The 24,048-nt window shown below is 49.9% G+C and overlaps 1 protein-coding gene across 2 annotated transcripts in view; it reads right to left on the bottom strand.

The window, feature by feature from the left end:
• LARGE1 (LARGE xylosyl- and glucuronyltransferase 1) overlaps positions 1-23,362 on the bottom strand; it is a 462,699-nt gene extending 439,337 nt beyond the window's left edge. For both annotated transcript variants that reach the window (XM_054574561.1, XM_054574562.1), the window contains exon 1: positions 22,578-23,362. The gene's annotated coding sequence lies outside the window, so the exon portion shown is untranslated. The remainder of the gene's footprint in view (positions 1-22,577) is intronic.
• Positions 23,363-24,048: the final 686 nt, after the last annotated feature.

The raw sequence follows: 24,048 nt of genomic DNA, 5'->3' as shown, positions 1-24,048 counted from the left end.
GGGACAAGAAAATGCAAATGAACCCTGCTGCACGTTGGTGAGCTTTCCTCTGTAAATCCGACTCCACGATGTGCACCTCACTGGGGCAGATGGGAAGACACAGTGAGAACCATTAACCAAGTGTCTGTCTTACAGCAGGTACTCAAAAAACGACAGCACTCTCATTCATTTATGGCAAGGGAGCCAGTCATAGAGCGTTCATGTACCAAAAGAGAATGTCTGGGACAGGCTCCGGGTTTATGGAGACAACAAATGGGGCAGAATACTTAGAATTAGAGCCTATCAGAAAATCCAATTACCCAGATTTTGTGGAGTGGGGCGGGGAGGGGTGTGGGGGGGGGTGTGTGTGTGTGTGTGTGTGTGTGTGTGTGTGTGTGTTAGGCCAATGGGAGAGTGGGCGGGGGGTGAGGAGGAGAGCTCACCTGCACACAAGTGGGCAGAGTTGGTGCTTGAGTCTCCAGCAATATCTGTCACTGCACTAAAAACTACCTCTCTTCCCACCCACAGGCATGGGACTCAGCCCTAACTGAGACACCAGAAGAGGGCAGGAAGGCACGGAAGCCCCCGTAATGCATGGATCTGGGTGTAAACAGAAAACAGAAAAGCAGGCCATCTGCCTCTCCCAGTTGACAAGAAGGGGAGATGGAAGCCCGAGGTGACCGGGGTGGAAAACGAGGATGAAACAAAGTCACGTGAGTCTCCTGTGAGGCTTTGCCTCGGTTCCCGACGGCCGCATAGCACATCACCGCAAAGGTGGAGCACACACTGGCTCACATTTCTGTGGCTCAGGGGTTTGGCCGTGGCTTCGCTGGGTCCCCTGTTTAGAGAGTCCCATGGCTGCGGCGGAGGTGTCCCCGCGGTGTCCTCCTGTGGGGGTTCTGAGGGAGCACCCACCTGCAAGCTCCCTCGGAAGCTGGCAGACTCGGCTCCTCCCCACACGGAAGCACACCGGCAGGGAGGGGCCCCACAGCCCATCGGCCGGCACATGAAACCATGGAAGTGACATCCGTCACCACTGCTCTGTTCCATGGTTACAACAAGTCACAAGGGCCGCTCACACCAAGTGGAAGGGACCATGCGAAAGCATGAACATCAGGAGGTGGGGCTCCAAGGGACTGCTTTTTTTCATTGTGATAAAATATGCATAACAAAGTTTACTATTTTTAACCATTCTTAAGTGTACGTTTCAGTGTCATTAAGTGCGTTCATATCAACCATCGCCACCACCCCCCTCTCGAACTTTTTCATCTCTCCAAACTGGAACTCTGTCCCCGTTAAACACTGACACCCTCCCCAGACCCCTCCCCTTCTTCCCCCTCCCAGTCCCTGGCAACTTCCATTCTACTCTCTGTCTCTATGATTCTGACTATTCCAGGTGCTTCATATAAGTGGAATCATAAATATTTGACCTTTTGTGGCTGGCTTATTTGCTTAGCACTTATCTGCAAGGTCCATCCATGTGGTAGCATGTGTCGAAATTCCCTTCTTCTGAAGGCTGAGTAAAATCCCACTGTAAGCACAGGCCGTATTTTCCTTACCCAGCGTCCATCAACGGACACCTGTATCACTTTTCCCTTTTGGCTTCTGTGACTAGGACGGCTGTGACTATGGGTGGACAAACGCCATTCAAGTCCTGGCTTTGGATTCTCTCGGGTAGAGACGCAGAATGGAATTTCTGCATCACATGGCACCACGGACCCTTTGAGGCCAACGTGTACCTACACTGGGGCAGAGCGGTTTGGGAGCCTGTGAAGCCTTCTGGTGGGCACAGGGAGGGTAAAGGTGCCCGAGCACCCAGCAGCAAGGACACTGTCGGCGCCACCCCTCCCTCCACGATGCCGTCCCTTTGCCAGAATGTGCAAACATAGCAGGGTTGCAGCGCCCCATGTACCAGGGCCCGGGGACACCGACCGTCCTCGCCCCACCCTTAGTTTGCTGCTGACTTTCCCGATCGTTCTGCACGTTCCAGGAATCCTTTTCTGTTGGGCTGTTGGAGTTTTCCGTAATTAGATACTGACTTGTTCTCTCTTGCTATTCAGACAAGCTCAAGTGACAGTAACAGAGTCCCCCAGTACTGCCTTCGGGGGCAACTGGCGATACCACACAACAGAGCACTGTCCCTTCTAACCACACCTGATGGTAGAACAAACAGGTCCTCAAAGACAGGAAACTTGGAATTAGAAAGAGTTAGGAGCCCCTTTCCTAGCCGTTCCCCCACCGGCCTTGGTGGGTTAGGGGCAGTTGTGCAGGAAGGAGACCAGCCCCATGCGGGGCTCCCGTCCCCAAAACCCAGGAGGAAGCGGAAATGGGAAGCTCAGGTTGACTCACTCACAAGTGGTGAACGAGACACACCCTTCCGTGCAAAGCAGCTGGCCATGGCCATCAGAACCCGCGACAGCCTTCAAATCAAGCCCATTCTTTCCGAAACCCTCCCACACCCACATCCTCCGCTTTCATTTTTGCTTACCCAAAAAGCTGCAAGCCGTCTGCGCTCATTGTCGGCTCGTGAAAATAAAGCCCGGGGCTCTGTGATTACGGGGAGAATGAGGGGTTCCTTCCTGCTGTCCCGAAGTCGCACGAGATGAGAGCGGGAGGCTGACCGGGTCTGGACAGCCACCCAGCGAGCCGGGCTCTGTGGCAGGATCAAGACGGGCGGTGTGATGCGAATTCACAAGGGCGGCAAAGAAGCCCGAGGCCCTTATCTCGATCCACGCCATCTCACCAGGGAAGGTGACATCCGACGGGAATGCCAATGAGGCCCGCGGAGCTCCAGACGGCCAAATATGGGGCGCTTTATTACGGAGTCTAAGTGACTGCAAACGGGCCATTATCAAATCTCTTCAGTGACAAAGCTCCGTGTTGAAAGGAACAAATAAAAATAAGTACATTAAGCGCAATAAATCACAGGGCCCTGTCGCTGAGACCCATTATCCCTGGGGGATTACGGGACTGTTTTCCTCCCTGCCTTTCAGCTATTGGATCCTGGTTTTCCCATCATTGTTTTAATATTGCAGCCATTACTCTCTGTGCCACAAAGAGCCTGCTGTTTTTCTGTAGTTCTGAGTAGCAAGGGCATAATTTGTTTTATGATTTGCTTGGGAGGGTAGCTGTTTTATATTCATCTTTAAAAGATACATTCGGTAATCGTAGCAATGAGACCCCTGCTTAAAAAACAAGCCCCAGCCCTGTCGTTGCTTGCAGCGTCCATGTGGTCATGGCTGTAGCAACCCAGAAGGTACCCAACCATTTACCAGGAGAGCCACGCTGTTTCTTTAGGGGGCCCACGTGCCCAGTTTAAGTCACGGTCAAAGAGCCACCGAATCCTGTGGAAGGCAGGCTGGGCAGGAGGGAGACGGCCAGGAGGCTGGACGCCAGGTCGCCTGGGTTGTACCATGAAGGGGGTGTGACCTTGGACAGGTCCTCCGACCTCCAGGGCTGAAGTGTCTCCACCTGCCAAATACACCAGTTGGTCCACACACCTCTTTGGAGGCCTAAAGATTCTGCATTTCTGTAAGGTGCAGAGGGTGGGTGAAGGACCTGAAGCTGGATCATGCTTTTATTTCCTCCTCTTTCGCAACAAGATCATTCCAAGATTCATCAAGCGATAAAACCAAACCATTATGCAACTGTCCAAGCCATCTTCCCCCACTTTCTGCTCCTATCCATGCCGACACCTTCCCTCCCTCCTGCTCCCTCATTCTCTCAGAAGTTGTTCTCCAGGACAGCTCATCCTCAATGTTGTACACAAGCCCGTTTGCAATTGTATCCATCAGGAAGTACACAAAGATGGATACATAGGACCACCACAGCACTCCGCCATTGGAAGTGAACAAGCAACAAACCCTCTTCACTCTGGCGCAGGACGGGCCAAGTCGCTTGCAGCGTGGGGACATCAGCAGTCCTCGCAGGCATCCCATTTCAATTACCGCATGGAAACCTCACCAGGAAGAAAGCGCTTCTTGTAATGCAATGCTTCCAACGCTTCCAAGCACAAGGCAGCCATATAACTACACTGATCCCAGAACTTCATTGCCCATCCGAGAGGCAGTGGCATAAAACCCACCCAATGGTGCCCAACTCTCAAATACTCTATCAAGGACTCAAACTCAGGAAAGGCAAAAGTTACAAGATCTCCCGTGTTAAAAATGGAGCTGGGTTTTACGGATCAGCGGAGCCCACAGAGCAGCCTCTTGGGAGCAGCATAAAGAGGATTCCTTCTAGTCAAGTGATTGCTGGGGTTTTGCAAAACTTGGTGTAACAACCCAGTAAATACCTAGTGGAGTTAGATACAGGGTAGCTTTTAGCCTAGAACGCAGGTGGTAGTTGCCAAGGAGGGAGCTTTTGCCTGCAAACAGGATAGAGAAGGAGCTAGGAGACGCCTAACCCGGGCACAAGGCCATCCAGGTGGGCGTTCCAGGCAAGCAGGACCTTCTTCCCTGTTCCCTGCACCCCAGCACAGTACCTGGCAGGCAGCAGATGATCAACAACTGTGTGTGTTAAATGAGCAAATGAAGGGATGAAACAAGAGACATGGAAGACTTGCAGCCCCTGGAAACCCCGGTCCAGTTGATGGCGATAAGGCGAAGATCTATTTAACAAAGTGAAACTTCTGCAGAGCTCTGAGCATCTCCCAGAAAACACACAGGTGTACACATATTCTAACAGCAATCTAGCTATCCTATGCTTTATGTAAAAGAAAGCTGAAGACCCCAAATCCTTTCAATGCCAGTGTGAAGGTTTTGAGGGTTGTTTTTGGTTTGTTTTGTAGCTTTCTTACCAGTGCAGGTTATAAGGAGAAGGCATTCTGAAAATATCCTTAACCTCCGCTCTGCTCCAAGGGACCTCTGCTGAACACCAGAATGTAATTCATAAAAACAAAACAATAAAACCACCCCATTCCCATGCTCTCCAGGAAAGATTCAGAATTGGGACAGACATCTCAGGGTTACAAGCACGGGGTCCCGCAGGGCAGAGTGAGTGGCCAGCGAGCCAGGACAAGGCAGGTGACCGGCCATGTCAGACACCCGCAGGGTGGCGCTCCCCTTGCCAGTCTGCTGTCAACTTGCTCCTTGTTTCCAGAGAACCCAGAGCTTGGGTCAAACGCTCGCATTTCCCAAAGGGCTTTGAATTGAAAAATCGCACAGGACGTGGCATGTGTCAGGTCTGCATGCTCATCACATACCACAGACTGGGAGGAAGAGGCGTCCATCATCCCGCGGACATTCTGTCATCGCCCAGGGGATATGCCTCTCAAGGGCCTTCTCGGTGCAACTGTGTCTCAGGCTGAAGGAGGGAACAGGCGATGGACCGTGGAGGAGGACAAGTACAGCTTATGGATTGAACTGTGTCCCCCAAGAAAGGCATGTTGAAGTTCTGTCCTCTCCCAGGATCTCAAAATGTGACCGTATAGGAAAATAGGGTCTTTTCAGAGGATTCAAGGGAAAATGAGGTTAGCAGGCTGAGCCTTTATCCAATATGACTGATGTCCTTACACAAAGGGGGAATTTGGACATGGAGACTCATATAGAAGGGAAGACAGTGCGAAGATCCACAGGGAGAAGGCGGCCATGCAACTGGAGCGGGGCATCTCGAAGCCAAAGATGACCAAGGATCGCCAGCAAACACAGGGGGCTACGCGGGGCAAGGAGAGACTTTCCCCCAGAGCCAGCACAGACAGCGTGGCTCGCTGACACCTTGAGACAGCTTGATTTAGGACCTCTGGCCTCCAGAGCTGGGAAACAATACACTTCTGCGGTTGTAAGCCACCCGCTTTGTGGTGTTTTGTTACAGCGGCCACAGGAATCTAAATAAGAGAAGGTAAGCGCCTAACCCAAGGTGAGCGCCCAACCCAAGGATGAGCTGGCAAAAACATGCAAATAGCAATAAACCGTGATCTGTCAAAACTACTGGCTCTTGGGCCCTGTTCTCTCAGAGACTGTGACCTGCTTTCAGTAAAGACAATCTCTTAGTCGCTTAACACAATGCACCGTGGCATACAAAGAGGTGATAATATGTGGATGGGTTTTTAAAAACTTCCTCCTCCTCCCAGGTAACATATGTGCACTTCAACCACGTTCTGCAGCAAAAAGCTCTCCAAAGCATTAATTAAAATTTCTGGATTGGAGGTAAGCAAAATTGGCGGCGGCGGTGGCGGGGGGGGGGGGGGGGGTTCATTTTTGACAGGAAAAGACAACAATTTGACCAACTCCTTCCCACATCTTTTCAGCTGTGTTATTCCATTACAAGCATCAACAGACCAGACAATGAACACACAAGCCACATTAAAACAATGATAAGCCAGGAGCAGGAACAATGGCAACTGTTTGTCATCTGCTTAAAGAAGAGGAGCTCTGGGTGTGAGTGAAAAGCAATTTCTGTCTGACATCACAGTGGCCCTTTAGGGACTTGGGTCAAATTGATTCACAAAACCCCGCACTTGCAAACTTGGTCCCCAAGACACAAAACGTAGAATGACAAGGCTCTCTTTCACACACACCAGCCCTGGGACAAGGAGAGAGCCCAGCTGAGCTCTGGGCCAGATAATCCATCGCTCCAGTGCAGAAAGAAAGACATGCTGTTGGTCAGAGCGCAAGAATCCTGCCTTAGGGTAGCCTCCAACCCCGCCTCCCAAATGTGATAAAACATTTCGCAACCAAAGTCAGGGTATTTCGGAGAAGTTGTTGCTGCAGCAACAGAGGCAGCGCACTGAGCTTATGGAGACAGAAAGCCCAGATTTCCACCATTAATTCCCAAGCACTTTTGGTCAACTCACAACCTGCTTGTATCTCCACACTTTCTCTGCTCTCTACTCCTATGAAAGGGCAAAGTGTATCCAAATAACAAACTGTGTCCAAGTACCATCCCTGAAATAGTTTGTTTTTGCACAGGGGAATCCCTTATCAACTTGTATTGCAAACCTGGTTTGCATTGTCTCCCCCGCAAATCAGATGTTGAAGCCCTAAGCCCCACTCACCCAGAGTGTGGCTGCATTTGGAGACAGGGTCTTTAAAGAGGTGATTAAGGTTCAGGGAGGTTATTATGGTGGGCCCTACTCCAGTCTGAGCAGTGTGCCCATAAGAAGAGGAAATTAGGACACAGGGAGGTGACCACGTGAAGACAAAGGGAAAAGACTGCCATCAGGAAGCCAGGAGAGAGGCCTCAGAGGAGAAGACGCTGCCGACACCTTGACCTTGGATGTCCTGCCTCTAAAACTGGGAAATAATAAATCTCTGTTGTTTGAGCCAGCCAGGTTGTGGTACTTTTGTCATGGCATCCTGGCCAGGCTAACACAGATGGAGTTCTGCAATTTTTAATTTCTTTTTTTTTAAATTGTATAACGAATAGCCATTAAAAAAAATAAATAAAAGGAAAGAAAGAAGAGAATACACTAAGAGAATACACTAAGGGATTTCTTTTTTTTTTTCTTTTGGCATTTCCTTACAAGTCTTGAAATTACCAAGGCAGGGAACAGAAGGTATCACTAGTGTCACTGTGTCAACACATGTTGGCCAGGGGCAGGTATAAGAAAAGTATATCCTGGACAATAACACTGTTGAGAAAACAGACCTGCGGTCTGAATGATAGGACGTCAAGGTCAGCAGGTTACTCTGCCTTGTGAACATGGCTGGTTTTCTGTTTGCCCAGGTTCTCTCCAGAACCCCCCCGCCCCCGCCTCGGTCCGGGGAGGGGGGGGGGGCAGAAGTAGGTTTATCGTTGTTTGTACAGAAAAAGACATGCAGGTTATGATTATTACAATAGCTTTATTAACTCACAAGAACGTCACTCACAACTCTCACCCTACTTTTGCTCACTCCTGTATAGTCAGGAATACAGTCAGTAATAATTCCAGGTAAGTACTGGAACTATCAGGGGGAATACTTTATAAAGTATATGGTTATCTAATCACTACACTGGACACCAGAAACCAATATAAAATAATACTGAAAGTAAACGGTAATTGAAAAGTTTTTAAAGGTTTAAAAGGGTAAAAATAAAATTAAAAAAATAAAGGTAGATTATGCAATTCAAAAAAAAAAAAAAAACCCCGCCCGTTTCCCACTTTCCAAGCAATTCAAATAGGATGGACCCACTCGCACAGAACCAGCCCCCGGAAGGTGATCTCAGCCCTTCTAACCAAATCACAACCAGGTCTTTTATCAGACCTACTCTGAAGGTGTTCTCCTTCGGCTGTGACGGGCAGGGTGCAAGGCCAGGGCTCCCAAGGATCATCTCTGCAGCCATGGGGACACTCTGCCTAAGAACGACACCGACAGGGAAAAAAACAGAGCCAAAGGATGGGGCAACAACTTCACGATGACACCCGTGAGCCCGCGCCCCGCCTGCCTGAGGCTTCCCTCTACTTGCCAGTGCCTTGGGCAGTTGAGAGTCCAAATTCTTTGTTTCTTTAACATCAGTGTGAACTGGGTTTCTATCATTGATGTCTAACACAGTCCTCGTCGTGCCTTGGAGGCACTGGTATGTGTGACCCCGTGACTAGCTACACAACTGTAAGTGTCACCAAAATTTCAAGGGTGCTTAATCCAAAGAGCAATGCATGAGCTTTTAGAGGCACTGATGCTCCTGAAATTCTATGAAGAAATTGTGTGTGTGTGTGTGTGTGTGTGTGTGTGTGTGTAAGGGTCTGTGGCAGAAAACAACTTAAGAACTACCCCGAACTTCAATATCTCAGGGGGAAATACAGTACAATGACCTTCAAGCTCTACAGGAATTCTGAAATTTGAAAAACTTGCACGATTTATCTTGCCTACTTTTAGGCTGACATCTCAAGTTTTCACCATAAACTAAATCATTTCTATGGATATAATTTTCAGTATATTGAGAACATGAACGTTTCAAAATAAAATTGGGCGTCACATTTTTTATTGGGGTCTAGCAATCCAATATCCACCATTAATTTTAAAGGTTTAAGAGCAAGTTATTTTTTTTAAATCTGAAAATGTTACATCATTCCTCACCGTGAGAAAGGGGCCCAAATGCCCCGTTTCGAGCACCAAGTTTAAACAGGGGAAGGAGACCGTGGAAAGCGTCAGCCCTGCGGGAGCGGCCTCATCAGAAGGTTCCCACACACCAGTTTCAAGCAGTTCCTTTGTCTGGTGTCCCTTGAGGTTTTTATACCTAGATCAATGTACCAGAGTGAGATCAGTGCGGGGGAAGGGACATGACTTTAGAAGATGTGGAAAGGTGACTGAAAAGGAAGGTGGAAGGAAGAGCCGTGGACCTGACAGGGGTGGTCTCAGGCCAGTCAATTCTGAGGAAGGGTCCATAGCTGAAATCGAAAATCAGAAAATTGATTGCCTTACAACTATCCATACGTGCATGCTCCATGGAAAAGTCTTCATATGCCTCCTGGCTATGCATATGCCAGTGTCAGGTGACCTGGGTTGGTAAATTACGGGACAGGGATTAAGAGAAAAGAGGAGACACAACTGGATTCCACTCTGGCTTTGTCACTTGGGCAAATAACCACGTCTCTGAACCTGTTTCCTTGCCTATGAAATGAAACTGCTCCGCTCAGAGGGCTGCAGTGAAGATCAAAGGCCTCACACCGGTAGAGCACATCTCATAAGCCTGCGGGAGATGTTCAGTAAATGGCAGCTGTCATTGTTACCACCATTATTACTGTTATTGTTACTTTAAATACTGTTAATCACAACTTGCCAAGGAAGAGTCCTGTCTGACATCATCCATTTGCTCTCATCTCCCTTACTTGTCAGAGCTCAATTTTCCAGTGAAATAAAGGAGCTAGGAGACAAAATTCTCATGAAAAAATGCCCTGAGGGATAGCGAGCAAGCATTTCCCTTTATTTCAGGGCCTCTGGAAACTTTCTGAGACCTCTGGACAGAGCGGAAAAGAGAACAATGGTGGCCCCCCTCATCCCCAAGGGTCATCTGTTTTCTTACTTAAAGTACCACCACCGCCAGTGGCGAAGAGCAAGTCATGGGGGAGGGGGAGAAAAACACAGAGAAGCTGTAAATAACAACAACAACTACAGTTGCTAACCCATAGTGTTTTCTGAGTGCCAACACTGTTCTAAGCATTACACACACATTAACAGATTTAATGAGCTCAAAAATGCTGTTTCACAAGAGTTACGTACGGACAAACCCAAGCAAAAGAAAAAGGAGTGTCAAAAACTAGGATCCAGGGAGCATATCCCTTTATGTGTATTAAGTCAGACCACCGCTGGAAAAGCAGCAGGGCTCCCTGAACCATGCAACCAATGTCCGTGCCAAGTACAAGTTCATAAAGTTTTGCTCGTGCCTGAATTACACAACCCTCTGATAAGCCCAGGGTTCATCTATCACTCCTCCGTGATTCGCTGAGCAATCCTGTTCATGCAGCATCAATGCCCAGCTTACAAGGGCAGTGTAATAAAAACCCAAATGGACCTCACAAATACTGGAGGCAGTGTGAAATATTCCAACATAAACACATGGTTATCCAGAGAACGGTCCCTGGGCACTGGTGCTGAGCTTCTGCACAAATTTATCCAGTTCTCCCTAGCCATTCCTCATCCTGTCTGATAATTTCTCAATCAGTCGTAATTGCAGTTCTGCAACAGGTTCTTTAAAGAATGCAGAACGTGTAGACAGACAGAGTCAGACACGTGAGGGTAAGACCTGCTGTAACTTGAAAGAAAGGTATGCTTTGGGCGGACTGACAATGACGCCCAAGGGCTGATCTTCTCCATCAGGAGGAGGCTGAAGATGAGAGAAAATGGAAAAAGCAGAGGGGGAGACTGGAAATAGAAGGGGGGGGGGGTGAGGGCGTTGGCAACAGAGTAGCTGAGGTTCCCCAGCCACAGACCAAGATAAAGGGTAGTGACAAGGGGTACAAAGGGCCTTCAAGCTTCCCCTCCTCCCACTTCAATACTCAGCATCGAGGACTTGCATGAAGACATTTCTCAGTCTGGAAAGATGGCGAGAGCTCCTTCTCCGCCATCTCCTTGACCTCCACCACCTTCACCTCCTCCATTTCCACCCCCTCCATTTCTACCACCTCTACCTCCAGACCAACTCCATCTCAACCATCATCACTACCACCTCCACCTGCAGCCCCTGCTCCTCCACCACATTCCTTGAAGGCACCACTATGCCCCAGGGAAGGCCCACAGCCATTCTGGCCATTGGCACAGGGACATACATTCTCTAGATTCCGGAATACCTTGAGAAGATAATCCACATCCCCCCACCTGCCCCTGCAACACAGTGCAATACTTAGGTTCAACAGGAAAGGATTACATTATGTCTGGACGACAAATTCAACGAGATCCAAAACGACCCACCACCATCACCATCACTACCTTGCACTGGGTAGACAGCACGCTCCAAGCATAGGGAAAAACACTGAAGCATCATCCCCAGAGTCATCAGGCGTGGTCTGTACTGAAAGGCTCCCACGCTCTGGCTAGTCGGCTGGCTGGAAGGACGGAATGCGGTGCAGGGCGCGCAGCAGCAGAGCCAGGACAAGGTGCGATGCAGCGTGGAGGAAGGACTGCCTGAGCTGGGTTTTGAAGGAAAAATAGAAGTGTCCTAGGCAGATAAAGAAGGAAGAAGCTCATTAGGCAGAAGGAGAGGCCATGTGCACAGCTTGGCGCGGCTGGGGAGAAATAACCAGGAAGGAAGAAAAATAATGAGTTAGAGATTGGGGGGTGGGGGCGGGGTGAGAGAGAGAAGACGAGGCTGCAGAGAAAGGCAGGGGCCAGTTCATCACTTGCTTTGGGCGCCCTGATAAGGAAGCGAGATGTTTTCCAGTGGCTGATCGTAAGCCAGTGAGGATAAATTCACAGACCATCCTAGAAAAGATTAAAAAGAAAGACGATCTGGAAGGGATTGGACTACCCAATTTGGGGAGAAAAAAAAATTTGTTATCCAGAATGGCTTACTGTCCAATTCTAAAAAGTGTGTTGTGTAATCTCCCAGCAAGGCCCGCCTCGGGCAGAGGACCGCCGCCAGTCACAGGACGGGCCACAGCGGCACCCGGAAGGTGCTCCGGGAGTCCAGGTGTCCGAGCAGCGGCCCTGTGCCCTCAGCCCTCGCGGCTGCTTTAGGAGCCACTGGGGAGGAAAAGAAGAACTTTCTCTAATATGTCCCTTCCTGGGTGTCATCCAAGGCCAGGGGAAAGTTGTTCTCTAACCCCGGGCTCATTGGAACAAACCCCCAATAAGAGAGGCTCTGGGGAGTCTATTTTCACCCGAGCTCCATCCCCAGGCCTGGCCAAGCCAGGGGAGAAAGTGCTATTTTAAGAATTGCGGCGGATGTCACAAGCAGACTTCATTCCAGTGAGGCAGCTTTTCGGCGGGCAATGAAAACCATCTGAGCCTTCAATAGCAATGATTGATGGGAGAAAAATTCGGAAGCTTCCCTCAGCTTCCAACCTACTGTAACAGTTCTAGCCAGGTGGTCTTTAAAACTTCGTATAGGAACTTGTGCAAAAGCCTGCTCAGTAACTTCCCAGCTTTCATCTCTCCCCACTCCGATCTGCCCCCAATACTGTTACTAGGTTCATTTCGCTAAAACAGAGCTTTCCACTGTTAACACACCACTCTCCCGATCAAGTCACCCTGCCTTCCAAAAGCCCACAGCCCCAACCTAGCTTGCCAACTTCACCTCCTAACTGCTAACAGGAACCCAAGCCGGCTTAGCCTATGACCCAAACATACATACTTGTGCAGTGTCAACCAAACCTGGCTGCTCTACCTCCCTTTAGTTCCTCCACTCGAATTTTAATTATCCTGTGTTCAAAGCCTCAACTCAAATCCTACCTCCCTTGAGTGTACGCAGTTAAAGGCAGCTCCCACTCCTGATTTCCCATCACATTTCGGCTTCCACAGTCCACAACCATTAATTGCACTGCCACGTCGCTTCTATTGTTGCTCTGAGCTGTTCATTTGAGTCTCCTATTGTTGCTTAACTTATCGCACAATTTTCTACAATTGCTCCAACTATGTGGGCAAGGACAGAAGGCTTTCCATTTAATTTAATAAATGTTTATTAACGGATTCCTCTGTGCTAGAAGCGTACATGGCGGGATGCGCCCATAGATACAAGGATGGGCGTAACCCAGTCATAGTACCGAAGGAGCTGACACGTAAGTGAGGAAATCAGGAGAGTATGCATCTACTGGCAATGCCATGCGCACGGTGACAGGCACAATCTTTGGGGTATTTTGGGTAATTCTGCCTCTCACCCTGTTCCTTCCATCATGTATTCACGAAGATGCAGCTCTAACCTCACCTTTGACACCCTCAACGTGTGGCTACCCAACACCCTGTGCCCACTGCTCTTCGTTAGCATTTCGCTGCCTCACCAAGACAAGGCTGCAAGATGGGTGGCAGGTGGCTTCCTCGCCTCCCTATCCCCGATGTCAAGCAGGGACCTGCATGTAGTGGCCTAGTGAGTGTTGGCTGAGCGCGTGAGGACGCCACCATCAAAGAGGCAGAGTGCACAGAGTCTACAGCGGGCAGGAGAGGTTGGGACCCGACAGGACAGGAGGGAGGACGGGGAGTCTGATCCAGCAAAGAGACTTGCAGTAACAAGTCCCGCTGAGAAGACAAGTGGCATTTTAGTGCAACAGCCAATAGGCTAAAGGCAGAGAAGACCCTCAGAGGGGTCACAGGACTTACTGGGAGGCTCGAGACATGGGGAAGCAGGGGCCAGGTTGCCACTGAGACGGAGACTGAGGAATCTCAACAGCGAAGAGGCAAGTCCCCGCTCCATGCTTCATGGCTGTGCCGCCTGGGCGAGCCTCGGCTCCCACATCTGCAAAGGGAAGGCATAAGGCCGGCCACCCCCAAAGGGTTGCCATGGAGATGAAATGACACAAAACACTCAAATGGAAAAGTGCCTGGCACGGAGGACGCAGGTGAGGAGGGTGCTTTTCGGTGTCAAACAGACCAAAGCAGAGGGTGGGGGACGCCTGGGAAGGGGACAGAGTACAGACGCCTAAAAGTCATTGGGTGTGAGAAGAAGCCCGGGTGCTGGGCCTGCCTCCCATCCGGACCATTCTCTTTACCCCCCTAGCCTCAGTTTCCACAGCGGTGAACTGCAGCTGTTGGCCTAGTGGGGCTCCGAGCCCTGGTAACGTCTCAACACTGCAGCTCTGCACAGGGACGGCATCATGAGCATTTCCAAGACTGAAACGGCCAGGTGGGAACAACCGACCTCAACAGAGAAAGGGGAGAAGTCACCAAGATGGCAGAGGACAGTTCTTCCTACTGGGCACAGGGCACGCATGTCCCTTCCTCCCTGGTCTCAAGTCCCCTTCATCCTCCGAACCCACGAGCCAGGCCTCTCATCGACATTTGCATCTACATCTGTTCATAACCGTCATCACCAGCTCTGGAAATACTATCAACAATCCATCCTAAGCTTTGTTGGATTTGCAATGCTTTTCAAGTCACTTTCAAGACTGCCTGGCACGTACCTTTGAACAAGGGTGAGAGCACGCCCCCTCCTCTAACGCCAGATAAGTCCAAGTCCCTACAAACTGAGAGGAAAGAAACACCCAAGACATTCTGGTATTGTACTTCCCTTGCCTTTTCACAAAGCCTCCAGTGTCTGCAACACAACAATGATCCCTAAGAGAACGCGTTTGCTGATCTGAAATGTCTTTTCACATTTTTAGAAATAACAGCTTCCTGCAGAGGCCTCAAAGAGTCCAAGTCTGGAAGCCTCCAGGTATTCCCTCGCCTCTCGCCACCCCTCCACCGCCCCACACCAATACTGAAAACACAGCCATTCAGAATTCATTCACAAAACAAATCATTCCATGTGGACACAAGCCCTTATTAAGTGCGGGCCCACTAAGCACCAGGCACCAAGCCTGGAGGCAGAAAAAGCCCCGCCCGCTTCTTGTTCTGCCTGTACCTCCGCTGGCTTCTGAAGTGACCACAAGATGCCATTCCCAGATGAGAGCTGACAGCAGTCAAAGAAGCTGGTACACAAATAGTGGTGACTTATTAAGGATCTAAATAACTGTTCTGGAAACCAAAGGGGGGAGGGATGGTCCCCAGTTAGCCACAGAAATGTTAACCTTACTCAAGAGTAAGAAACATGTATTTAATGTAGTCAAGGCGATCCTAATCATAGAATAACTCTGAAGAGCCCATGATTCCCTGCTGGAATGGATGGAAGGAAGGAAGGAAGGAAGGAAGGAAGGAAAGAAGGAAAGAAGGAAAGGAGGGAGGGGGGAGGGAGGGGGGAGGGAGGGGGAGGGAGGGGGAGGGAGGGGGGAGGGAAGGGAGGGGAGGGAGGGGGAGGGAGGGGAGGAGGGAGGGAAGGAGGAATCCCTACATGCCTTTGTTTTGCTGCAAATCTTCCTAAATTTGAATGCTACCATGGAGAGCTGGAAAGATCAGCAAGCTCCTTCTCCCCAATTGGCCTTTGTACTTCAGGGAAAAGAAGAAAAAAAAAGACTATATTAAGAGCGAAACCTCTCCCAGCAGTCAGGGCTCCATCTCCATCTGCCCATCCAAAGCACAGCCCCTTAATGTGACAAAATGTGACAAGAGAGGCTAAAATTATGGGTGAGACGGCACTTTCCATTCTAGCCCTGGCCTGTGATTATCTACAACTCCAGGTTGCCCAAAATTACCTCGGGAGCCTTAAATGCCTTACATTTTATTTCATTCCTAGAATGAATTCTTTTTTGGAAACTTTCCTAAGAGATAAAGGAACAAAACACCAAAAAGCTCTAGATAGTTCAGCTGCAGGGAAGGAAGAGCCAGTAGGGAAGCAGGATTTCGATTTTTTTTTTTTTTAACATCTCATGCATATCACCTCTCCTGTATCCTTAGGCAGAACAAAATTAATTCCATGTCTCTGCAATTATGAAAATTCAGAATCCTAGAAACTCCTACAGAATTTACTTTATAAACCACTTCTGGTATTGATATATTCTTAGAGGTAGTCTGCGAGGATGGCTAAGAAACTCATGCAGGAGGGTAGTTATGACTGATATCTCCAGGAAGATCTAGTTAAATAAGCAATCTGACCCAAATAATTAAGCGATATTATGTGGCAGGTTAGTGATTACAAGGTTTACGTTACTGTACTTCTTTCTGGAATACAGTTAGGTATTAGGCTCCTTGACAAGTAACCTAGTAAGCTATTTATAAACACACTGAAAAAGTTTCTACTTGATTTTAAGGTACAAATGAGGCTCCCCAAAGCATCCATCATGATTGTGTTAATCGAATAATTTGAAATACAGCTAGTTATTTTTTAAAAACTTGCTATGAATCCCTTTTGTAAAATAAAAATCTTTTTATACCCCAAACAATTACTTACCTTAAGTGATTTGCTTTTAAGGTCAGATTTTATAGGCCAGGTTCTCCTATAATTGGGCACTCCTACTATACTAGGCTTCAATACTGAAATAATAATGCAACAAACGTTCTATTTACATTGCACTTACTTTGAATCTCCTCTTTCCAATAAGCACTGCCCTCTTTACCCCGGAGCCCAGTGCTAGAGGGGTAAGTAGCCTTCTTTCCAGCAACTCACAAATTTGGAAGCACGCATTCGTCCTGACTGGTACTTCTACACAGTTGCTTTCTGTGTCTTTTCTTCTTCCAAACATCCCCTCCCTTACCTACTTGCTCAATAGCTCCCCTAACAAAGTAACCTCCCAGGTGAAATGTAAAGGTTTCCCTTTTCATGGTAGAGCCCAGGCTTTGCAAAATCCCAAAAGGTCAAGTCAGCCTTTATTGACTTAATTTGGGAAAAAAAAAAAATTTAATTGTTAGCATCGCTTTTTATCATGGAGCATTTAATTCTCAAGTGGTTCTCAAGGAATAGTGTAATACTCCAGAACCAACAGGTTTGCACAATACATAAAGTGAGCGGGCAAGTCGAGCTGCATATGTGGGAATGACCTTACACATCCAAGAGGTTCTAACGCAGCCTGCATTATACAGACTCTACCCCCAACACAGCAAAGACATTCTGACTCTCTTCATCACCACACTCACAATGTTTTCTGCTTCAAGGTAGAGTACACCTTTGAACTAGTCAGACGTCTTCCCATTTCCAAGGTAGAAAGCTAGGAATAGTCCAAGCTTTGCCACTCAGTATCTTAAACAAGACCTTTCCCTCCCTGGGCCTCCAAATTCCTAGTCACCAGACCCCCCCAACCCCCCCACCAAAAAAAAAAAAAAAACCAAAAACCCAAAACCTCACTTATGTAGAGGGACAGGCCTAAAGCCCAGAGAGGTTAAGAAGAATTCTAAGGTCACACAGCAAGTTAGCATAGAATGACGTAACACTCCTAGTTTTACATCAACCCCCTTGCCTCCCACTCAACACAGGGAAGAATGGTAAAGACAACACACACACACACACACACACACACGCACGCACGCACGCGCGCGCCCCAGGCTTCTTTCACCACTGTCCTGGCTTCTGTTTCTGAAAACCTAAATATACTTGGCCCTGGAGATTGCTTGCTGCAACTGTGATTTTTCCATTCTCTCTAATACCCTCTGGCGGCTGCGCTGTTGCTTTTCTTCCTCGCTACATAGTTTCCTCATTCCAAAAAACACACATGTGCACACACACCCCCATCCTCAAGATTATAAAACTCTTCCTTTCCCGATAAGCAAAAAAGTTTAGGCCAGAACTGCAATGATTCAAATACAGGAATCTTGTTCGATCGTTAAAAACGACCATAACTCTACCCAGAAGCACATCTGACAAGATGGAATTTGTTCTCACAGAGGATTTTTCCCTCCACAGTATATATCATTTGTCAAGAACAGTGTCATTTCTCCCACTGCTGCATAATCACATAATGAAAACCCCAGATGTAATTCACGTACACAGGAGGAAAGACTTATGGTTCTTAAGAGACCCTTTCTTTATTCTCATTGCTAATAGTTTGTTAAAGAATGGGCAAAATGCTATAAGTAGATGAATAAAAAACAGAAATGAAATGTCCTGTTTTTAATAAAAATGTGGGATGATCAACTAGTACTCCTGGACTTTATCCAGCAAGTCTTGAAAACACACAGCACGAAGCTAAGGTACAGTACTCAGTGTGGAACGCTATTCAATTATTTCCCTTCTAACACCAAGCTTGCGTCCCTCTTCCAAAATATCCCCCCTTCCAGCCACGCTAACCACTACTATTCTCCATTCACACAGTACATACGTTAAGGTTTCCATGCAGTTCTTCCAGCCTGGGATGCCTTTTCCTTTCTACTACCCTGGCAATATCAAACCTATCCTTTGAACCAACCTGTACAATAGTACTTAGCTCACAGTAATGGTTCAGTATCTGCCTCCCCTAAAAGACTATAAACTAAACGTGGAACTTCTGCAGTCTCCACACAGAGCATGGGATCTGCCACATAATAGATGTTCAATTATTATTTGAGTTAAAAGAATAAAAAAAGTCTTCTAAACCACTTTTTCTCAAGTCTTAACTCTACTGGCTGCTGCCTACCGCTCCCCAAATTTCAGTATGGTCAGAAGGGAACCAAGTGCCTCTCAGTGCTAAATACTCTGGTGAGGGGCAGTAAAGCCCCATCCACACCAGTGGATTCTAGGCGGTGGCTGTAATTCAAAGGCGTACGACCTAAGGAAGGCCAGTATCCTCTCTCAACTTCTTACTCCCACCATCTTCCCTGAAATTCACAAGACTTCATTCATGCCTTAGGACCACAGTATATTTCTTCTCCAGGACCAGTTTTCACTAGTCGATGCTCAATGGCAAATTTAATAGTGTTTTCCTGTTCCAATCTCTTACCCCTTGGCTATACTGCACCTATGAGAATCAATCTATAAAGCCTTAATAGCAGAAATAAAGCTTTATGCTGACCATTTTCCCTAGACCACAACAATAGCTCCCCTCAAACTACCTAAATATGCACTATACATACGGGGAAATGATCAAAACCAAGATCTACCAGACCCCAGAGTTCAGGGAAATACAATAACTCATGCAGGTTCCAAACACTGAGCTAATTCTACCTGCTGGGTTGGGTCTTTTAGACTCCACTAAAACCTAAATCTTGGCAACGTTTGCCTTTTTTCGTGCCAGTATTCTAAACTGGGTCGTCTCTTCTTGGACTCTATCTCTCACCTGTCCTGTCTGCCCACCTCTGTAGTCAGCTTTGATGAGACTTGGCCACTGTGGCTAAGGTGAGCCTGGGCAATGGGGCTTTGTTCTTCAGCAAAATAGAATTATCTTCCAATTCTGCTGGAAGGAACCTAGACACTAATGATTTCGTTCTGTTAAAAATGCAAACCTGGACATTAATTATTTCATACTGTTGAAAGTGCAGAGAGCGTCTGAGATGAAAGTGTAACTACATTAGCAAATGTCATGTTACATCTGTAGACAACTGACCCTTCAAAACAAAGCTTGGTTTAAGGGATCCCCCCCACCACACGCACACAATGGATAATCAGCACACACTTTTGACTCAACAGTGGGTGGTTCCATCTGCCGATTCAACCAATGGCAGATCAAAAACAGTTATTTTCCATCCGTGATTGGGAATCTGTGGTTGCAAATGCAAAAATACTGTTTTCCATCAGGGTTTGTTGAATCCCCGCATGTGAAACCTGAGGACAGGAAGCTCTATCTGTATTTCCTGGGGTGCGGGGGTGAGGGGGGATGTGCAGATGAGGGAACCCACACAGTTCAAACCCTGTTTTCTAAGGGTCAGCTGTAAACATAAGGTATATACTTTTAAGATAACAGTAAGAATTTTCAAGTTTGATGGAGTCGAATCTAGACTCCATCTAGAACAGAGGAAGCCTGATTTTTATGGAGACTGCCAGGGATGTGCAGTCCAAAAACCAAAAAAGGGAGTTTTGATTACAAACTCTTCAGGAATTTTAAGCTAGCGTGGACTAATGCCCAGAGGATGGAGTTTGCAGGAGGGTCTGTCTCCCTAAAATGTATAAACCTCACATACTTAGAGAAAATTGAGTTTTCAGGGCCTCACATAACACAGTAACACTTTGCGGTTGCAGGTTCTGAGCTGCTCAAAAGATGCTTTAGAATGTGGGCAGGCCCCACCGCCTAAGCATTAGTGCAAGCACGCACCAGACACCAAAAAGTTGGGTTCACAGCCCTACAGAGAAATAAACCACAGCTTCGTGCCGCATGGGCCCTTATGTTTTGGTTTGTCCGTGCCTGTGTGCTTTTATTAAATTTATTGGGGTGACATTGGTTTGCAAAACCATACAGGTGTCAAGTGTACCCCTCATAAAACATCATCTGCACGCTGCATTGTGTGCCCATCGCCCCAAGCCAAGTCCCCATTTTCCCCGTTTTTGCCTACCGCCACCAAGCCCCGGCCTTCCCTCTGGCTATCACCACACTGTTGTCTGTGTCTGTGTGTGCGTGAACACACACATATATATTTGTACATATACACATCTACATGTATATATTTATATGTATGTACACACCTGTGTGTGTATATAGTTTTGGTTCATTCTTTCCCCTTCTTTCACCCAGTCCCCCAACCTCCATCCCCTCTGACAGCTGTCAGTCTGTCCCACGTATCCAGGCCTCTGCTTCTATGCTGTTTGTCAGTTTATTTTGCTCGTTAGATGCCACATATAAGTGTGATCGTACGGTATGGGTTCCTGTGTTTTCTTCGTAGGTGGCAGAAGAGAAAACTAGTCCCCCTAGTGTCCTGCCGCTGCAGGTGGCTTCAGATGGAGACACTCCTGCCGTCTGCATCCACTTTAAAGCACACGCTCACGAACCAGAACCAAACCTTAACCTCCTTCCCAAGGGATGGAAGCACTGCCAGGACCTGCGATGAGATGACTAACTTTTCATTTTGACCCTAAGGCCCTTCAAAAAGTTAACCCACAACCCAGCCCCCTCCATGAAGTGAAGTGGGCCCGCGCTGGTCAGCTACTTCTGCCCACTGCAGAGCGATGGACCTCTGAAAACCTCTCTAGCCTGCTAGGGAGATGTGTTTCCTTTCCCTGCCACTCCTGAAAGCCCACTGACATCTAAATCTTGCTAACATTTGCCTCTCTATCCCAGTTAGTTTTCTTCCCGGTATGGAGTTAACAAGGCCAAGCCCGATAAATGTGTGTTCTCCTCAAAGCAATTTCCACTAAAATGAAGTCCTCTTGAAAATAAAGGTACGCTAAGAGATGTGTGAAACCTTAAAGCCCAGTGGTGGTGGTGGTTTATCCCCAGTGAGGACTCAGCGTGCCTGTGAGTAATTCATTCATGGCACCCATTTGTGAGATGAGAAAGGAAACCATCCCAGTCCCCTTCCTAATTTAGAATCTTCCCTTATCTAAAGTCTATCAGAGCTGACTCCTGGGGTGAGAAGACAGGAGAGCCGAGGAGGAAAATTAACCTGAAGGGACTGCCTCCCTCCACGAGTGAATAAGCACTTGGAGTTTCCACCGTGTTAGACGGCTGGCGGCTGCAGTAGGTGAAGTGAACGCGCAGCACCAACCCGCCCCCCCCCCAGCCCCCGTAAAGGAAGCCAGAGCCTGAGCTCTCTCTTGGGGCACTTACATAAGACCCTATAAAACTTCCAGTGACATTCACAGAAAATGTAAGCTGCTATTTTGCTCCCTCAGGAGATCATTTTAATGGACTGAATGGCAAAATGCAAGGATTCGGAATTCAGCTGAAACCTGCTCAACGGAGGAGGTACATCAGCTCAGGGACGGAAAAAAAAAAAAAATCCATCCCCATTAAACAGGGTCACCAGGAGGGAAGGATTCAATGCAGGAGAGACAATCTGTTCCTTCCGAAGTGACCCACTTAAAATCAGATTGTTCCACGGGGAGCTCATAGGTTAAAAAATTTTTAAACAGGCAAGACGGGCTTTGCAGAACTGAGGTTCCTCCAAGAAAAAAATTTTGAAAAGGTAATCAGGCAATGAACAAAATAACTTAAGGAGGCACAAACTTTGGAGTCAATCACTCCAACCTTCAGAAACAGTGACATTCACAAAAACGCCTAGATCGGCACGTATTGATCACTCATAACAAGCCGCTTTGTCTCATAGGAGTGACACTGGTTGGGTTTCCTCTCTACAGAAATCGCTGCCACCCAGCCACTGTCCTATAGAGGGACTCGCAAGCCGTGGCTGCTCACCCCAAATCCGCCTCCACTCTCTGCAACAAGGAGCAAAGAAAAGTTCTTCACAGCATCACGCCAGGAAAAGGCAGGTGGGGATCGCCCAAGAGGGATCGCTCCAAACACAGCAGGTTCCCCCAAAGCACAGGTGCTGGGGTGGTGTTGGGGTAAGGGGGTGCGGACACCTCACCTCCCGCTGCTAACGGAAATTTCCTTTTTTGCTCCCAGTTAGCAGCCTGTGTGCCTAGGAGCTGGGTAGGCCCTGGGACGGGTCCTGGGGACAAGAATCCGAGTCTCGGAGACTTCCATTTCCAGCCTCTCGAGGGCTCCTGGCCCAGGAGGCAGAGGGTGTGTCCACACTCCCTCCCTCTCCACCAGAATCCCGAGCATAGGTGGTACCAGCCACAGGTTCGGAGAACTTGTCCAGCGCCGCTCTCCGAGGCGCCCCCGCGGCTGCTCTCTGGCACCCCCGGGCTCTTACCTTGGCAGTGACTGCCGCCAGGCAGAGGGAGACCGCTGAAAAGCTGGGTGACGCGGCGGCGCCGCCTAGGAGGCGCAGGGGGGTCCGGGTCGGGGTCCCAACAGGAGCTGCCCTTGTCCGAACGCCGGTGCCAAGCGCACACTTCGGGGTAGCCCCGGGCTCCAAACGCTACGGAGAGGGTCCGGGCCGCCCAAGCTAAGCACTCTTCCTTCTCTCTCTGCCGCTGGTGCCGCTGCCAGGAGCTGTTCTCTGCCTCGGAGACTCTTCCGAGCCGGGGGCGCCCCGCATGGGCAAAGGCCTGGGTCCGCCTCGGGCTGGGTCCGGGGAGAGGGCGCTGGGTTGAGACGCGGAGCGGCCGCCGGGGCCAGCTCCACCTCCCGCGCTCCCAGCCGCTTCACCCCTTCAGGGCAGGGCCTGTCCGCTCCCGGCCCGGCGAGGTGAGCGCAGCCGCGCCCCCAGCTTCGGGCGCTCGGGCTCCCGCGCGGCGGCGGGGCAGCGACAGTCCGGCCGGGCCGGGCACCGAGCGCAGCGGCGGGGGTGCTGCAGCCGGTCGCGGCGCGTCCGCCCCCCGGGCCTGCACCGCCCGCCCGCGGCTCCGCGGGGAGGAGGCGCAGAAGAGGGCCTCGCCCTGGCCTGGGGCGCGGGGCCGGGGGCGCGGGGCCGGGGGAGGCGCCCCGGGAAGGTCACCGGAGCGGAGGCGGGGCGCAGCGCGGTGGGTGCGGGGAGCCGACGAGGGCGGCCCCGCAGCCGCCAGGAGCGCTGGCCGGCCTCGGCCGCCGCCGCCTCCGAGACGCGCCTGCTTCTCCGAGCGCCCGGCGCTCGGAGCTGGGCGGCCGCTGCAACCGCCGCCGGCAGCCGGGCGCCACTAGCGGGAGCCGGCGCGCGATCCCCGCCTCCCGCTCCCGGGCTTGGCGGGGGCCGCCGTGCGGGTGCTGGCGGGGGGGTGGCGGGCGCTGGGGTCCAAGCTACGGGCTGGCCCGGCCGCCGCGTGCCCAGAGCGCCGGGCTCGCTCAGCAGCTGCAGTGACTGTGTGTCTGTGTCATGTCTGTGCAGCTGGGGGGGACCGCGAAACAGGCCGGGCTCCGAGCGGGGGCGGGGTCTGCGCGCTCCTCCGTGCCCGCCCCCACCCCGTGATGGCGCGGCTGGCCAATGGCAGGCACCGCCCCCGCCGAGGCTCCGCCCCACAGTGAGGCTCCGCCCTCCTACTGCTTCAGCTTGCTCGCACACTGGCGGAAGCAACACCCGGATCCGGGATCCCGGCCCGGCTCCGGCTGAAAGGGTGCTAGCCGGGAGCTCCCCGCCCTTCTTCCCCCTGCCCGGCCGCTCCGGGCTTGGCGAGCCTCGCAGAAAGGGGGGGAAGGGAAGCGGGGCAGGTCCGCAGCTGCCGCCGTAGAGACGCTTGCAGGCTTGTGGGCTGTGCTGCATGTCCACTCTCCCTTGTACAGAACAGCCGTCGTGGGACGTAGGAAGT

The sequence above is a fragment of the Pteronotus mesoamericanus genome, unplaced genomic scaffold (genome assembly GCF_021234165.1).
Source record: "Pteronotus mesoamericanus isolate MK-2021 breed Mesoamerican mustached bat unplaced genomic scaffold, CSHL_Meso_final contig_263, whole genome shotgun sequence".
NCBI classification, from domain to species: domain Eukaryota; kingdom Metazoa; phylum Chordata; class Mammalia; order Chiroptera; family Mormoopidae; genus Pteronotus; species Pteronotus mesoamericanus.
The sequence above is the reverse complement of the archived record's forward strand: the minus strand, read 5'-3'. Positions and strand labels throughout refer to the sequence as shown.